The sequence below is a fragment of the Chelon labrosus genome (genome assembly GCF_963514085.1).
Source record: "Chelon labrosus genome assembly, chromosome: 6".
Taxonomy (NCBI): domain Eukaryota; kingdom Metazoa; phylum Chordata; class Actinopteri; order Mugiliformes; family Mugilidae; genus Chelon; species Chelon labrosus.
The window spans coordinates 22,306,382-22,323,571 of record NC_140342.1 but is presented as its reverse complement, the minus strand read 5'-3'; the positions used below and the strand labels follow the sequence as shown (position 1 = coordinate 22,323,571).

General features: G+C 45.6%; 1 pseudogene across 1 annotated transcript in view; it reads right to left on the bottom strand.

Annotated features, from left to right (window-relative positions):
- LOC311489375 (ATP-sensitive inward rectifier potassium channel 10-like) overlaps positions 1–12,547 on the bottom strand; it is a 120,995-nt pseudogene extending 108,448 nt beyond the window's left edge. Inside the window, exon 1 of the transcript in view lies at positions 12,244–12,547. The product of the transcript in view is annotated as an ATP-sensitive inward rectifier potassium channel 10-like (transcript). The remainder of the gene's footprint in view (positions 1–12,243) is intronic.
- Between the last annotated feature and the right edge of the window lie 4,643 nt (positions 12,548–17,190).

Below are 17,190 nucleotides of genomic sequence, written 5' to 3'. Positions count from 1 at the left end.
GCAAAGTAACCATATCAGTTTGTCCAACATGTGAGTACTGCACACATGGTGGGCTTATTACATTGTAAAGCCTTGTTATATATGACAGTAGAAAGGAGAAAGATGGTAGTGGAAGAGGTACAGAAACAAGAGGAAGTAGTAAGATGCACTAAGGCAGTGTCGCAGGCTAAGCAGGGTCAATGGGTGAACTGGGAGAGTGTGGAGAAAAGGAAGTTGAAGTGGAGAGAGCTTTGGAGCATGGAGCAGGATTAGATTTATGATAGGGGCTACTTATGATGTGCTGCCAACTCCCCAGAACCTAAACCAGTGGGTAGGTGAGGATGCTGCCTGCCCACTGTGCACTTGTGTCTGCACGCTTAGCCATATTCTGACAGGTTGTAAGGTTAGTCTTTCCGAAGGACGTTACACCTGGCGTCACAACCAGGTACTGAAATGCTTAGCAGCTGCAATTGAGGATAAACGGGTGAATGTAAATTCCATGGCTGTTAACAGAGGGAATAAACATATTAAGTTTGTACGGGAGGGAGAAAAGGCTAGACCAGCAGGCATCAGGCATAACACGGGACAGCTAAGAGTAGGAGGAGCCTGGGAGATGAGGGCGGATTTAAATGGACAGCTGGTTATTCCGACCAAGATAGCTGGCACCCGTCTTCGGCCAGATCTACTGTTGTGGTCTGAGCCAGAGAAAGTAGTCTATTTCATAGAGCTGACTGTCCCGTGGGAAGATAGAGTTGAGGAGGCTAACGAGCATAAGAGAGTTAAGTATGCAGAGTTAGCAGCAGACGCAGAGCAGAATGGCTGGAGAGCTTTTTTCCGCCCGGTAGAAGTCGGCTGCCATGGATTTGTAGCAAAATCGGCGATTGCTCTTCTGAGCGAGCTGGGCATACGTGGAAAAAGCCAGAGGACTGCGGTATGTAACATGTCTCGGGCAGCAGAGAGAGCGAGCGAGTGGCTCTGGACACGTAGGAAGCATGGGGTGCTGCTGCGTGACTAGTGTTTTTACAAATTATTATAGATGTTTACAAATCATTATAGATGTAGTCGATTGGTTCGTGGTTCAGTCCGCATTATCGGGGCGAACTACAGTAGATTTGTTTGTGTCGTGATTCATAAAAGGACTAGGCTAATTATTGAAATATTAGTTGTTGTCTAATATTAATGGTGAGGAAAACGGGGTTTCACAGTGGCAGCGTGGAGGGGGGTGACTCCAGGATGCTGGAAGTCACTGTTAAGCCTTCTCGAGGTGTCGTGGGCCTAACTTAACGAAACATCGGTGAAGGGATGTGCCCGCTTGAAAACCCCAATGACATGCTGCATATTGCTGTTGTTTAGGCCAGGTTCCTGATGTCTTTATGTTGCTTGGTAGCTATGGTTAGCTGCTGAGCGGGACATACAAGCCAGCAGCGTTAGGTTAGCTTATATTTCACAAGGTTTGAGTTAACGTCTGCTGCTGAGCGGGCCATACAAGCCAGCAGCATTTACTTAGTTCATTTAGATTGTAGGTTAAGCGTCATATCACATGACTATAGGTTTGTTAGGGTTTCTCAGTTGAACAGGGCCTCTAAATGTGTTTTGCCTTGGATTTTGGCACAAGGGATTGTAACATCTAATCCTGTGCATTAATGAACACTGTCATAACACGACATATTGAAGGCAATGGTTGGGAAAAGAAATTAAAAAAGGAAGTTGTTTAAAAATAAAATTCTACAGCATTGAGTCTCTAAGTAACAGAAATCATACTATGATATAATACAAACAGAAGAGCATAGTTCATCTGTATGTCGCATGGCTAAAATGTCTTTCTAGTTGTTACTATTTAATGTGGTGGCCCTGAGCCTAATTATATATTATATATTTTTATAGCATTAAATGTAAAGGAAAGCAAGATAGTAGATAAAACTGTCTAAACATGTTGATTACAAGTTTAAGAAAAGTATTGTTCAAAGGAACTCTAATACTATTTATATCCATCAGGCAAAACATTATGACCACTGACAGGAGAAGTAAATAACATTGACCACTTTGTGACAATTCAGTGTTCTGCTGGGAAACTTCTGGACCTGGCATTCATTCATGTGGATGTTACTTAATAATAATAATAATACATTTTATTTAAAAGCGCTTTTCAAGATACTCAAAGACACTTTACATAAAAAGGACATCAAATTAGCAAAACAATGTGAAATATAACAAAAACACAGTAAACTGAGCTAAACATTAAAAGCAATTTTAAAAAGGTGTGTTTTTGTCAGAGATTTGAAGGTAGGAAGGCAATGTTCTTGAGGTGGAAGAAGGCAGTTCTGGTGATTTGATTGATGTGATGATCAAAGGAGAGGTTACCGTCAAAGATGACTCCGAGGTTGCGGCTGTTGGGGGATGGAGACAAGGTGGAGTTGTCGATGGTGAGGCGGAAACTGTCTGTGGTGTTGAGGGATTCGGGGCCGATAATGATTAGGTCTGATTTGTCACAATTTAGATTGAGGAAGTTGATCTGCATCCAGGATTTGATGTCAGCGAGGCAATTGGAGAGAGTGGAAAGAGTGGCGGGAGTGATGGAGTTGGTGGAGATATAAAGCTGGACGTCATCAGCATAACAGTGGAAATGGAGACCGTGGTGGCGAATGATGTTGCCAAGGGGGAGCAGGTAAAGTATGAAGAGGAGAGGACCAAGCACCGAACCCTGGGGGACACCTTGGGACAGAGGAACAGTGGAGGAGGTGCAGTTGTTGATGTGGATGAATTGTTGTCGGTCTGAGAGGTATGATTTGAGCCAGGAGAGTGCAGTGCCAGTGATGCCGAGGGAGGACTCAAGGCGGGAGAGGAGAATGGTGTGATTTATGGTGTCGAAAGCTGCAGTGAGGTCCAGGAGGATGAGGATGGTGAGGTGGCCGGAGTCTGCGGAGAGGAGGATGTCATTGGTGACTTTCAGGAGGGCTGTTTCGGTGCTGTGTTGGGAACGGAAACCGGATTGAAATGGTTCGAACAGGTCATTTGAGCAGAGGTGGGCTTTGAGTTGTGTGGCGACAATACGCTCCAGTATTTTGGACAGAAAGGGGAGATTGGAGATGGGCCGGAAGTTCGACAAGATGTCAGGGTTGAGTCCAGGTTTTTTGAGGATGGGGGTGATAGCAGCCAGTTTGAGTGAACGGGGGACTGAGCCAGACCTGAGGGAGGAGTTGATGATTTCTGTGATGAGTGTGGAGATGGCTGGTAAAGAGTCCTTAATGAGGTGAGATGGGATGGGATCCAGAACACATGTAGAGGTTTTCATGCCTATCATAATTTTGGGCAGCTCCCCTGGTGACACGAGGCTGCTCGACCTCGTATGCTAGTCACATCACCAGTGGTTTACCAGTGGTGCTGCACGCCAGATCGTTATCGCGCCCTGAGACCATTTTAGCGGTTTTTGTCCCACAAATCGAGGGTGTTTTTTAGTGGATTTTACTTCTCGTTTAGTTCACTATCGCAGTTCTTCCGGATTCGCAGAGATCGCTAGCTGTTTAACCCGACATACGCTGTTTGATACTACCTCCGCTGTTCGCCACCGGCGTCTCAGCCTATTAGCTGCGCCGGCTAAGCTAACCGCTACCAGCGCTCAGACCAACAGACAGCACTTAGCTAACTGCACCACCAACATTTCAGCATCGGCTGCGAGGAACTACAACTTTAACCATCTGATCCACTTACCGAAGCCGAATCAAAGCAGCAGGCCCAGAAATGGGCCTCTGCCGGTAAGTACTGATCCCTCCTACACTCCACTGGTACTCACTGCTAGCCTGCAGTAGAGTCTGTTGCTACCTCACGCTATCGCACCAAAGACCTCCTTACTGGCCACAGCTTTTTCCCCAGGAGGAACTACAACTTTAACCATCTGATCCACTTACCGAAGCATCTGATCCACTTACCGAAGCCGAATCAACGCAGCAGGCCCAGAAATGGGCCTCTGCCGGTAAGTACTGATCCCTCCTACACTCCACTGGTACTCGCTGCTAGCCTGCAGTAGAGTCTGTTGCTACTTCACGCTATCGCACCAAAGACCTCCTTACTGGCCACAGCTTTTTCCCCAGAACCCTCCACCCCTGGACGAGTCATGCCGCCACTCACCTCATCTCCAGGATGCGACAGTTGTCTCCACAAGTCACAGACCATCTCTGAGCTGGAAGGCAGAATCTCTGCTTTACATCAAATTATAAATGAAGCAGAATTCATGGAGTCCATGTATCCAGGCGCGACTGCATTGTCAGTCTCAAATGACTCTGTTGTCGTCCTGGGCAAGAAGTCTGCTCCTCTATCCACTGAAGAACTTGATAAAACTGTCCCCGCTGCTACCACTGATGTCTCTGCTGACCACTGGGATCACCGAGGAGCCAAGCCAAAGGTTCTACTGGGACCAACCTCCACCCCCGGCGAATGGACCGTTGCCGGCAGAGGCAGACATGGTGACACTCCTCAATCGCCCCCACCCACATAAAGCCCGCAAATTGTCCACGTCCAACACGTTTTCCAGCCTAGAGGAGCAGGAGCAGGACCCCCCTTTGCCCCCATCATCTCTTGCCCTGGAGTCTGAAGGCCCCTCCGCTGTGTCGCCACTCTCCGCTGTCAGGCCCGGCCTTCTCATCTCTCCCGCTGCCCGCTCCCGGCGGCGCTCCTCGGCAAAAATACACTTTACCCCTTGCCCCAAAAACAGGCCGCCGACTAAGCCCCTGTCCTCTGAGCATGTAAAACCATCTTCACAAAATTACCCCGACTCCTCACCGTCACCGTCGGCCATCAAACACTCCATCTCCCACGCCACTTCTCCTCCTCCAGCGGCTGCCCCAACTCCTCTTTTCCCTCCGACGGCGCTGGTTCTCGGCGACTCGCTGGTGAGAAACATCCGTTTCTTCAATGCCATTACCCACTGCATTCCCGGGGCCACAACTGTTGATATCCTGAACAAACTTCCCAGTCTCTTAACGTCACTTCCATTGTCCATCACAAAGATAATTGTCCATGTTGGCACATGTGACACCAGTCGCCAGCACTCGGAGATTACGAAAGCCAATTTTATTCGTCTGTTGGATCTCCTCAGCAGCAGCGGCAAATCCATTTTCATCTCCGGCCCTATCCCCACGTCGGGCCGCGGCCCTGAGCCTTTCAGCCGCCTTCTTTATCTTCACACCCGGCTACAGTCAATGTGCGGCTCATTCAAGGTTAACTTTATCCATAACTTCGACTCCTTTTGGTCCCGCCCCTCTCTGTTTTCACCCGACGGCCTCCACCTAAAAAAGTCCGGTAGCCGCTTGCTAGCAGCTAACATACAGCATGCCGTCTCATACCAGCTACCCCTCCGTGCGTGACCATTAACATCATTATCATCACCTGGCCTCTCAGCGCTCCAAGCCCAGCCCACTCAATACAATCTAGCACTTTCAATCAGCGCTGATGCCCTCTCGCGGAAAGTTGTTAGAACTACTCATCCTCCACACTCTTCCTCACCCTCTTCTTTGTGTGAGTCAGCAGTTGCCACTGATCTCACCAGCTCCCCCCGTAGGCCATCCTGTCGTAGTACACTCCCTATCTGTACCATCATATCCTCCAGCAGGCCTGTTCTGCCTTTATTTAGACGACCTTTTAACCATGGTCTACTCCGCTGTCCTCCACACAGAGGCTCTGGTCGTATGTTCAACTACAACTTTTCAACTCCTGACTCTATCCCATCCATCTGGTCCTGCTCACGAACTGCAACTTCCTCATTACGTCATCACAACAAACGACAAGTGCACCTATCAAATCTCCGCCCCCTTCCTCAGTCCTCACAACCTATCATGAAGCAACGTCACCTGAAACTGGCTCTGCTCAACACCCGCTCACTTAACAATAAAGGTCTCATTCTGAACGAATTCATAACTGACAATAACCTGGATTTCCTCTGCATCACTGAAACTTGGCACAAACCTCTGGACTACTTTTCTCTCAACCAGACCACACCGACCGGATACACCTACATGGACAAACCCCGATCTGAGGGGCGGGGAGGTGGTGTAGCAGCATTCTACAGGAAGGACATTAAAACATCCACCATCTCCATCCCTGCTGCTCGTTCCTTTGAACACCTCACATTCAAACTCTCTGGTCCCACTCCTCTGGTCACTGCCATCATCTACCGCCCTCCCAAACCAAACCCCTCCTTCCTCTCTGACTTTTCTGACTTCCTCACCCAGTTATCGGCCATCTCACCTTCCGTTCTTCTTCTGGGGGACTTCAACATCCACATTGACACTGACTGCAAATCTGCCACTGAATTCCTGGAACTGCTACACTGCTTCGACTTCACTCAACACGTCAACTTTGCCACCCACAGCCGTGGTCACATCCTGGACCTGGTCTGCTCCACTGGTCTCACCTTACATCACCTCTCCAGCGTCAACCTCAACATCTCTGACCACTTGGCAATTATCATGGACATCAACATCCCCATTCCCACCGCTAAGGACAAACGGACAATATCTTTCAGAAACCTCAAATCCATCTCCCCTTCAGCCCTTTCTGCCTCTCTTGCTAGTAAAATATCTGCTTCCCCCCCTCCGTTAACTGGCAATCCCTCTGACCTCACCAAATTCTACAACGTAACACTCTCCTCCTGTCTCAACCAGCTAGCCCCCATCAAAACTAAAACTGTCTCCTTCACCCACTCTGCCCCCTGGTACACTCCTGAACTACACAAAATGAAATCACAAAAACGACAGCTTGAAAGACTTCACAAGAAAACTGGTTTAACTGTCCATCTACAAGCCTATACAGATTACCTTCAGCAGTACAAGGATGCTCTCAGTACTGCCCGATCCACCTACTACTCTCACCTCATTCACTCTGGCTCCACCAACCCCAAGGCTCTGTTTTCTACAGTAAATAAACTCCTAAAGCCCAGCAACAATACCTCCAACTCATTCACCACTGACAAATGCAACTCCTTTCTCTCATTCTTCCAAACAAAAATCGACACCATTTACAACAACTTGCCCTCCTCTCCTGCCCCCACGGCCTGCACTCCCACTCCCTCACCTGCTCCTCCCCTCCTCACCTCTCAGCCTCTGTCTCAGTTCTCCCCTGTGTCACTACTTAGACATGTAGCACCCACCTAGACCAGACCAGGCACCCCCACCCCATAGCAATGACACTCCTTGATGGCAGCAGCCATCCCCAGCAGGATGCAGCCTGACACAGACACACACACAGAAAAACGCTTTAGGAACAACTAAAAAAAACATGAAGAACAGCACAAGGTGTTGACCTGGCCTCCAAATTCACTAGATCCCAAACTGGTCAAGTGTCTGTGATCCACAGAGGCCCCTCCCCTCAAAGGCCCCCACTAACAACATCCTGTAACCAGACACCACAGGACACCCTCAGAAGGCCCATGTCCATTCTCTGATGAGTCACAACTGGAGGCACAAGGAAGACCTACACAATATTAGGAAGTTGGTCATAATGTTATGCCTGATTGGTGTATGAACTGCTACTATGGTTTTTAGTCAATAGTAGCAGTTCACAGCATCAAACAGCAGGAGGAGAGCTTAAAACTAGTTTCTATGAGTTCTCCTGCTGCTCAATGATGAATTTTATTTATATGATCCACACATTAAACATGTTATATATACACAGCATTGTTTTGTTAGTGAACTATAGTAATTCGCATATTAATTTTGAACTCACTGAGGTTTTCTAGATCACTAGCAGATAGAGTCATCTTAGCCTGTTATATCTATGCATATGCTGTACATATATATAAGGATTTGTATGATTTATTTTCACGGTGTATAAAAGCAGCGCTGAACATAATTTGTGGCTTTTTTCCACTGGTATTCTGTTCAATTTTAGACTGTTATTTTGAGGAAGTTCAGTCAAGCAGAGACTGTCTGACTACAGGATGTTTTATATACGTTAAAGTTATCATGCCTGAAAGATCGGATGTACATCCTCGACATGATTTACTAATCCCGCTAACAAGTGCGATCAATATAACTAAAACCTGTCTATTATTTAAGGTGTGTGACAGTACTGCCAGTAAGTCAGGAGATGAAGTGACAATCTTTATAAAGTTCTAACTTTAACCATGTCATGAAAAACCAGATTTGTTGTGGCTCTATTTTAAGCCGTGAATCCAGGAAATGGTTACACACTCTGTTATTTTATATTAAATTCTTAGACAAGACAAACTCCGACAGAAACATGTCTCCTCTCTCTCAAGAAACAGTTCCAGTTACAATGTACTATGGACATATAGTACTTTAATATCTGTTTACATAATTTTCATGTTTCAACATTTACTGGTCCTTCTTCCTCCTCTGCACGCTATAGTATGAAAAGCAGATTTTAAAATTAAAAAGATACAAAACATCAACTATTAGTACAAAAATAAGATTTTACCTCTAATTTGACGTGAATACAGCACGAAAACAGCCAATAAGAAGAATATATGTGCCATTTTAACACATGCGATCCAGTTTAAGGAAGTGCGCGAATCAGTTCATGACAGTGAATGAAAACATGTAGCTTCCTGTTAAATTATATCCTACAGGGGTTACAGTCAGTGACGGCAGAAGTGTTTTAGCTTTGTGGTTACCCTATGAAAGATGCTGTTTGCAGGCCTCTAGTTTATCAAACTACAATGGTGAGATGATCCACTATTACACTTCACAAGCAAAACAGGCTACAGTCATGATAACCTCATAAGTTAAACTCATAAAAAACTAATAATACATGGAAAACAACAATCTTTAATACATCAAGTAAAATAGATATATAGATAATTTATTTATCCTGAGGGAAATTTGGTGTCCAGCAGCTTCAGCACCCAGTTTTTTAAGATTTTAAGCTCTTTACAGGAGAACAGCAGCAAATATTTTTTGTTTTTTTTTCCAAAGCATTGCATGCAAACTCATGACACTGAGTGTCCGAAAACTTCCCACAAACACACTGTACCTATCAAAGTACATTTACAAAAAAGCATCATGTGAGAACTGTTCCTAGTGCTCTGAAAAGCCAGTGGGACATGGAGAGAAGCTACAATGCTTCATGGAAAAAATTATATCCCACCTACGCTAGAATTCAATATATGCCAAGGTCTTTAAAATGAGCACAATTTACATCTTTACATCTTTTCAATCTTACCTGTCCCAGAGTAGGATTTGATCTCCTTCTTGTCCTGTTTCCAGCTGATTGTATTGCTGTGGTTACAGATGATGTAACCTTGCTGCAGGGAGACATTGAGAGAGGAAGAATATTTTGTGGCTTCCAAGCTCTCTTCTTCCCCCTGAGTGAAGGTTTGTTGGATACAGTTTTGCTGCTGTGAGAGCTGAATGAACTACAGGTCACATTGATATTACAGGGATGTGAGCTGATGGAGGTGACTTAAAATCTGGTCAGTATAACCAGCCGGCCACGTCACATCTTACCTCCAATCAGCCACCTGCTTATTACACCTGGTTGTTATAGTGTATTATCTGTTTCTATATCCAGATGTTCGGTCCTCAAAAAGCCATTATAACACATAGAGAATTTATTGTACTTAGTCATAGACACACTATTACAGTTAGCTTTGTAGAAAGGAATCATCTGTTTTAAAAAGTGCTCTAGTTGATGTACAGCCAGTGATTTTCATTGTTTAAGTGTCTTTAGCAGTATTACCTGTTTTACACATACCTTCCTAAAGTGCCAATGTTCAATATATGCTCATGTAAAGTGCTAACATTATTAAACATCTAACAGTTCTACATAACATGGAATACCCACACCATCAAGAGATACAGTACACAGAAGAACAATGTGTCTGTGAAGATCACAGTATATCTAAAACAAAGGCAACAGGCATTGTTTTGACTTTTCTTGAAGACATTTCACCATCATCCAAGTAGCGACAAATTAGTGGTGAGAAACTTCACACTGGAGGTGTGACTTGACAGGAGGTGAAACTTTTTTTAGGGCCAGATGAACTGTCTGTCTCCTGCTCAGTTTATGCTTCTACGTTAATTTGCCACCGTAACTATGACGTCAACCCAGACCCTATGCAGACCCTAACACCAAAGCTGACGTGTACCTCATCAGATATGCGTCACGCTGACACAGACCACAAGATCTGTGCTTGGTACACTTGGTAGGAGTGTGTTTACACCTTGGTATTTGCAATTTCTGCAAGATTTTTTTCAAATCAAATTGGTTTTGGATCAATAAAGATGGAACACATCAAGGAGAGGTTAACTGAGGAGGTTTGGAGATACAAACATTTGTATGACTCGTCTTTGGTGAAATTTCGGCGACTGAATGTGAAGCAGGAAGTAGAAAGACAAGTTAACCTGAATGGCAAAACAAAAAGACACAGCGCCGACTACCGGTTACAATCTATGACCCACAGAGGTATAAACCGTGCTTCCATCCACCTTCCTTTTTCAGAATATCAGAATAAGTCTAACAGTATATCCAAAAAAAAAATAATAATAATAATCTACAACAAGGGCAACTGGACTTTTAGTCACTCAAGTCAAGGTACAGACGAAACACAAGCTGAACAGGGGCCAGTGCCCCCGTAACACTGAGTTTGGACCCCCCTGTGGCCCCCCCTCCGACCGAAGATTATACAGTAATTATTAAAATTGTGATATTGCGCCGACGCAAAAAGCGGAACTAATGCGCGTGGCTCAACATTCTAGTCGGATCCTTTAGTGCGTTACACCACCAAAAACGGCGGTCAGTTTTGATACCATCAACCCGATACGTGTAGTCTAGAATCTAGACGCGCCCCTAGTGGCAGCAAATTACATTTGCTTCCAGGGGCAGTCTAGTTACTCTCCGTTGAAAAAATCCAAGATGTACCGGGCCAATCACGAGTCGGTGGGCGGGCTTAACATGATGACGACTGACCTGCGACCATAAGTTCCGTGAATTACACGTGAATTCCCCATCCTGCTAGAACTACCAGAGCGATGGCTGCTGCTAGCGAACAACTGTCTTTCGAATCGGCTTTGGCCGCCACTCTGAAAGACTTGAAGTTAAGCTTTTCTCTGAGAAAGGAACTCTCTTTTCTGTCGCTCTGACTACGTCACCTTCTTCGTTGCTCTGATTGGTTGTAACGCTATCCATATACTTGTGTCTCAAATGTTATGTTTTGAATTATTCTATTGGAACTATTTACAATGGTTTTATAAAAAATAAAAATAAATCAGATAAATAAGAATAAATAAGATTTTGAATATTTGTCCTTTTTTGCCTGGGTTGAATGTGCCCCTCTGACAAAACCCCTGGCCCCAGCCAGGCCCCCTCAGTGAAACTGGTCTAGAACCGCCACTGACAGTAACCCAGAATTCCTCTAAAAAAAAAAAACAGAGCCACCGCTGCCCCAACTGAACATGGAAACGGATGAATGCACACAGCAACAAACTGATTACAGTTACGCTTGAGTTATTAAAGACAAGGAGACATACTTCTGCTTTTACTTGAAAAGGTTTCAGAAAACCTAAAGTCTCAACGACATCAGTTCCTATAAACTCTAATGTTTATTTATAAGTCTAGGTTTATGCAGGTAGGGGTATACAATAAACGCCAACATCTAAGCCACTTACCAACAGATCTAGAAATAACTCACCCTCAGTGAATGTCTGTAGGTGCGTGATGCGTAATGCTAGGCTGTACCCCTGACCTCATGTATTTTAATTTTACAACACAGGCCGGCATTTATTCAATTGTTTAGTGTGTGAATCTGTGTTGCAACAGGTCATACAATGTGACTGGCAAAAGATTCAGAACTAAAACTTGAGTAAGTGGTTTTAAAACTTCTGCACCTGCAAAGTCTCCAACACAGGAGACATATGCTAATGCTTGTGCAGGATGTGCAGGCAGTCATCAGGAAGTTGTTGGTTAAACTGTCACTGGTAGACTGGCAGCTAGATGTTATGAGTGTCCTTTTAGTGTTCATTTTTTGAACATAGTTTCCATAGTTGTTCTTTTGTGTGCGTACATGTGGGTGTGTGTGAATGGGCGTGTGGGTGTGTGGGTGTCATAGAAAATAATAAATGCTCAAAAGCACTTCCAGAAACAATGTTCTGTTAATTCCAGATAAGCCATCATGTCAGTTGTTGTTGAAACTACCTTCCCTAAAGCTTCCCTATGAAAACTGTCTACAGAGAGGTGAGTGGATCACGTAGACTAAAATCTAAAATTCCCCTGCCCTCTCACCCAGCAGATCTGCGCCACCAGGTACCAGAGCACCCCAAACAGAAACCAGGTCCCCACAAATGTGGCAGTGAACAGGAAGAACTTGTAACGCCACTGCATCTCAAGAAAAGTGGTGCAGAGGTCAAGCATGTACAGGGTGCTCCATCCGCTGACGTGCTCGATGTGCACGTTGCTTCGCCCATCTTTGGACAGGACGCGCCTCCTCTTCCTCAGAGTCCCGCCCCCGCCGGATTAGGCCACCCCCTAATAAGGGTTTTAAAATATCTTTCTGTGTCTGAGAGTGGCAAACTTTCTGAGGGGAGGAGCCGCGAGAGGAAGGGGGTGTAGCGGATGTCATCTGGTGGGAAGAAGAAAAGAAGTTAAATTCATTTCTTGTGTGAGATTAAGGATTTTGGAGGCCATTGCTCAAACTAGCTGGATAAAAGTTATATCATTGATGAACTTTAACATACATAATTAAAGTTTCTTACAGTATTGACATCAGCAGCACCTCATGACCTGATAACAATTATTCATACTTCCAGTAAAATTCAGTGGAAATCTACAAGCTGATCTCACTAACTGTTGGGTCTGGTAATTCCCCGCTAAACGGAAAACCCTCTAAAGTGAAACTAAGGTTACTTGAAACCAAATCTGTGACTCATAATATGAAAATACACCAAAATTAAAAATAAGTAATAAAAAAATAACAATAGTAGAATTCAAATTAACATGGAGGTGTAATTTTTTAATTCCTAAGCAGGAAGTTTTAATCAGCTAAGGCTATAATAACATAATAACAGAATGTATGCTGTGTTAGGTCTAACTGAAGGGTACATCTATAAATAGGACCCACTCTTTACCGGGTCAGGTGTTCCACCCAGAAGGCAAACAGTTTTTGACCACTGAAGTGGCATTTGGCTGCAGGAATTATTGGAGAAGTTCATTCACATTGTGTTGTTTAATTTTGCTCGAGTTTTATGGAAACTATAATGGACAAAGGACATAATGGACAACTACAAATACAAAGTTGATCCATCAGAGAGATCGAGTGCGTCAATTATAGTTCTGTACGGTGGCCGAGAAGGGTCACAACACATGCATATTCAACACAACACATGCATATTCAAAACCATCTGCAACGTCAAAAAAACACCAGCAAACTCAGAAATACACCTGCAAACTCACCTGGAAACGAACTGCAAACTAGATGAAAATGAACTGCAAACTAAATGAAACGAACTGCAAACTAAATGAAACGAACTGCAAACTAAACTAGAAAATTCCTGCGGAAATTTTGACTGTGCCGATGATTCTGACGTCCAGTTTCAAGTGTGCGTGGTAAATCATTTTATAAGGAAAAACATCTTACTATACCACATTACTTGGCAACAAAGTGACTGGATGGGTGTGAGTTTGATGTTATGCATGTTGGAGGGGGGGAAAAGAGAGGGGGGGAGGGAGAGAGGGGGGAGGGAGGGGGAGAGAGGAGGGCGGGAGGGATAGAGAGGAGGGAGGGAGAAGGGAAGGAAGGGAGAGAGAGGAGGGAGAGAGAGGAGGGAGGGAGGGGGGAGAGCAGGGAGAGGAGGGAGGGGGGAGGGAGACAGAGGAGGGAGAGGAGGGGGGGAGAGAAAGGAGGGAGGGGGAGAGGAACAGGCAGGGATAGAGAGGAGGGAGAGGGGGGAGGGAGGGAGGAAGGGAGAAAGAGGAGGGAGGGAGGGAGGGATAGAGAGGAGGGAGGGAGGGAGGAAGTGAGAGAGAGGAGGGAGGAAGGAAGGGAGAGAGAGGAGGGAGGGAGGGGGAGAGAAGAGCGAGGGAGGGAGGAAGGGAGAGAGAGGAGGGAGGAGGGAGGAAGGGAGAGAGAGGAGGGAGGGAGGGAGGGAGGGGGAGAGAGGGGAGGGAGGGGGGAGGGAGGGAGGAAGGGATAGAGAGGAGGGAGGGAGGGAGGGAGAGAGAGGAGGGAGGGAGGGGGAGAGAGGAGGGAGAGGGGGGAGGGAGGGAGGAAGGGAGAGAGAGGAGGGAGGGAGGGAGGGATAGAGAGGAGGGAGGGAGGAAGGGAGAGAGAGGGGGGGGGAGAGGAGGGAGGAAGGGAGAGAGAGGAGGGAGGGAGGGAGGGAGAGAGAGGAGGGAGAGGGGGGAGGGGGGGGAGGGAGAGAGGAGGGAGGAAGGGAGAGAGAGGATGGAGGGATAGAGAGAAGGGAGGGGAGAAAGGGAGGGAGGGAGGGAGGGAGGGAGAGAGAGGAGGGAGGGAGGGGAGGGCATGGAGTGTTCTGCCTCCCCATTGTAATAGACTGAGAGTCCCTAATGTTTTGTCAGTCTGTGTCTGTAATGCTATAGTGGGAGGGGAGGTGGGGGGGTTGGAGTGGGGGGGTCATAGTGTCAGGTTCTGGCCCCTACAGTAGTGGAAGGGGTAGTTTTAATGTTTTGGCAGATCCTGTTATCCACTCAGAACCCTTTTCCCTCCACTTTCTGTGTGCACCTGTGCTGAGTCTGCTCGTCAGGATGGGTCATAATGTTTTGGCACTCTGTGTCTGTGTGAATGTGCTCCTCTTCTGCTGCGTGTGTAAGCTCGTTAGGGTCCGGTTGTCATGGCTACCAGGGCCACCTGCTGCTGAAGTCTCCTTCTGACTCTCACCTCCAAAAAAACTGGACCCTAGGATTTGCCCTCCGAACAAATGCTCATAAATCAAAAACTACAAGTCCTATCGAGAAAACGAACACATTGTGAGCGTCAGCCGAGGGTTCTCTACAATTTAGTGTTGTTCCCACGCGCCTACTGCGAAAATTGTGGCCGTAGTCGTTTTAGAAAAAAAATATGCGACACGAAAAATCGTCGAAAAATCCCTCTCGCTTTCCACATACACACACATGGGGAAAAATTCGAAAACTGGTCGGCGCACTCCTCGCTCGGAGGAACCTCCAGTCCAAACCGTACGTCCCACACACATAAAACCCACACCATCTGAAAGCCAACAAAAATCCCTACGTTTTTATATAGTTTTTATCGGTGTACCTGAAATACTGTGGCCACCCCGTAAGATTTTTTTTTCAGAATTTCGACGAAACTCTGAAGTTAGAGTGAGAGTTAGAGTGTGCTCATAGACATCCATTATAAACAATGATTTTTTCAGATTTTTCCAAAATTTCACCAAAACGTAAACTGCGACCCTGACCAAACCGTAAAAGGTATCGAAAAGCCGTTTTCAGAATAAAAAAGCTACAATTCCCGTGCCTCGTACAAACTTCCAAGCATTTTTCTACTCCGAAGCACGGCCGAGTAATCGCTCGACAAAGCGAAGCAGGAGATTTTGGAATGTTGGCGTTTTTTTCGGGCTTCTCCATTCATTTCAATGGGCCAAAACGCCCGCTTTTTGCCCGATTATTCTCGCCCCGTTGGAAGAATCGCTTAGAAAAGTCATAGCACACTTGTCCCGATTAAGGCGCACGTCTGGATATACAATTTATCTACTTTGCTCCAAAACTCTGGGAGGAGTAGCGAACCGAAACATTACGGAAGAAGGCGGAAGAAAATTAAACGCGAGCAATAGTAATATATGTGCCATGCACTAGCTCCCATTGCCTGCAATGGGAGCTAGTGCATCGGCACAGATAATGAAACGAACTGCAAACTATGACAACGGAAATGATGTTTCCAGGGGACCATAGTCAGTGACGGACCCACATACCGTTTCCTCTGCTAGGTCCAACCTACAGTCTGTCCGAAATCACTCACTCACTCATTCCCTACTCCCTACTCCCTAAATAGGTAAATAAATGTAGTGGACTATATAGAGAGCCGAAGTCCCGCCCCCTCTACTTCCGGGTTATGGGACCTAGCTTTCGAAAAAATATGAACGGCAGTCTATGGCGAAAGATAAATTATTTTCTTGTCCCGATCAACTTGCGCCTTGGATTATACATATGTTGTTTTTCAGAATAAAAAATGATTTTACATGTCAAGAATGTCACAGTTTGTCGCAAGATAGTTAAGTAAAACGCTATGGAAAATACGCAATTAAACGAACTACAAGTCCCGCATGCTGGCGCGTACAGAACCGACCAAAACTCCCTTCGTGTAACTACAGCTCTCGACATGACCCGATTTATAATGATTTTCACCTCGTTTGACGCTTCTGCCTTCGTCCTGGAAGAAGACGGTAAAGCTCAACAAGGAGACAGCCATAGTTCTCTAGGGATCTCTAGAGAGATGTAGTTCACTATGCGATCTCATACAAAACCTAATGTTGTTCAGCTTATTTACGTCAAATAATTTATCTCTTGACGTGAAAAATTATCTTTTAAATTCACACACATCATATGTGAAATTCATGCCACAATTCGATCGGGACCAAAAAATAATTATTATCTCTCCATAGACTGCCGTTCATATTTTTTCGAAAGATAGGTCCCATAACCCGGAAGTAGGGGGGCGGGACTTCGCCTCTCTATAGTGAGCTCAACAGAAGAAAAAAAATCGGACACTTTCGGACACTTCTCTTGGCGCCGGTAATTACGTCATCGCTGTCGCACAATTAAAACGTACCACATTAATAGACGCATTCGACTTGTCTGCGCCTGTCTGAGTCTGACTTGCTTACGTCAGCGTGATCTTACGCCGACTGTAGGGGTGGAGCATAAAACGGCTGCACACAAGTCGGACACGGTCAACACTAAACCAATTTAGGATGATACTGAAGAAGCAGTACTACGATATAAGTAAAGGATAATGGACGACACTTCTACAAATTGAATGCACGCATTCTAGATGGTAAAACGGCCCAACGCGAAGCCTTAGAACGTAACCTGCGTTGTGTTGAGCTCTGCACACGCCCGGACTCGAACCAGCAGCACCTCGGATCGGGAGGCGAGCGTGCTGACAGTTGAGCCAATAGCCCAAGCTATTTTTATTTTCGGATAGTCTAATGGACTGAAGTCCATTATCCCACTTATTCTACTGTTACCAACATGTTAAAAATGCCTTTTTACTGTTTAATCGAAGAA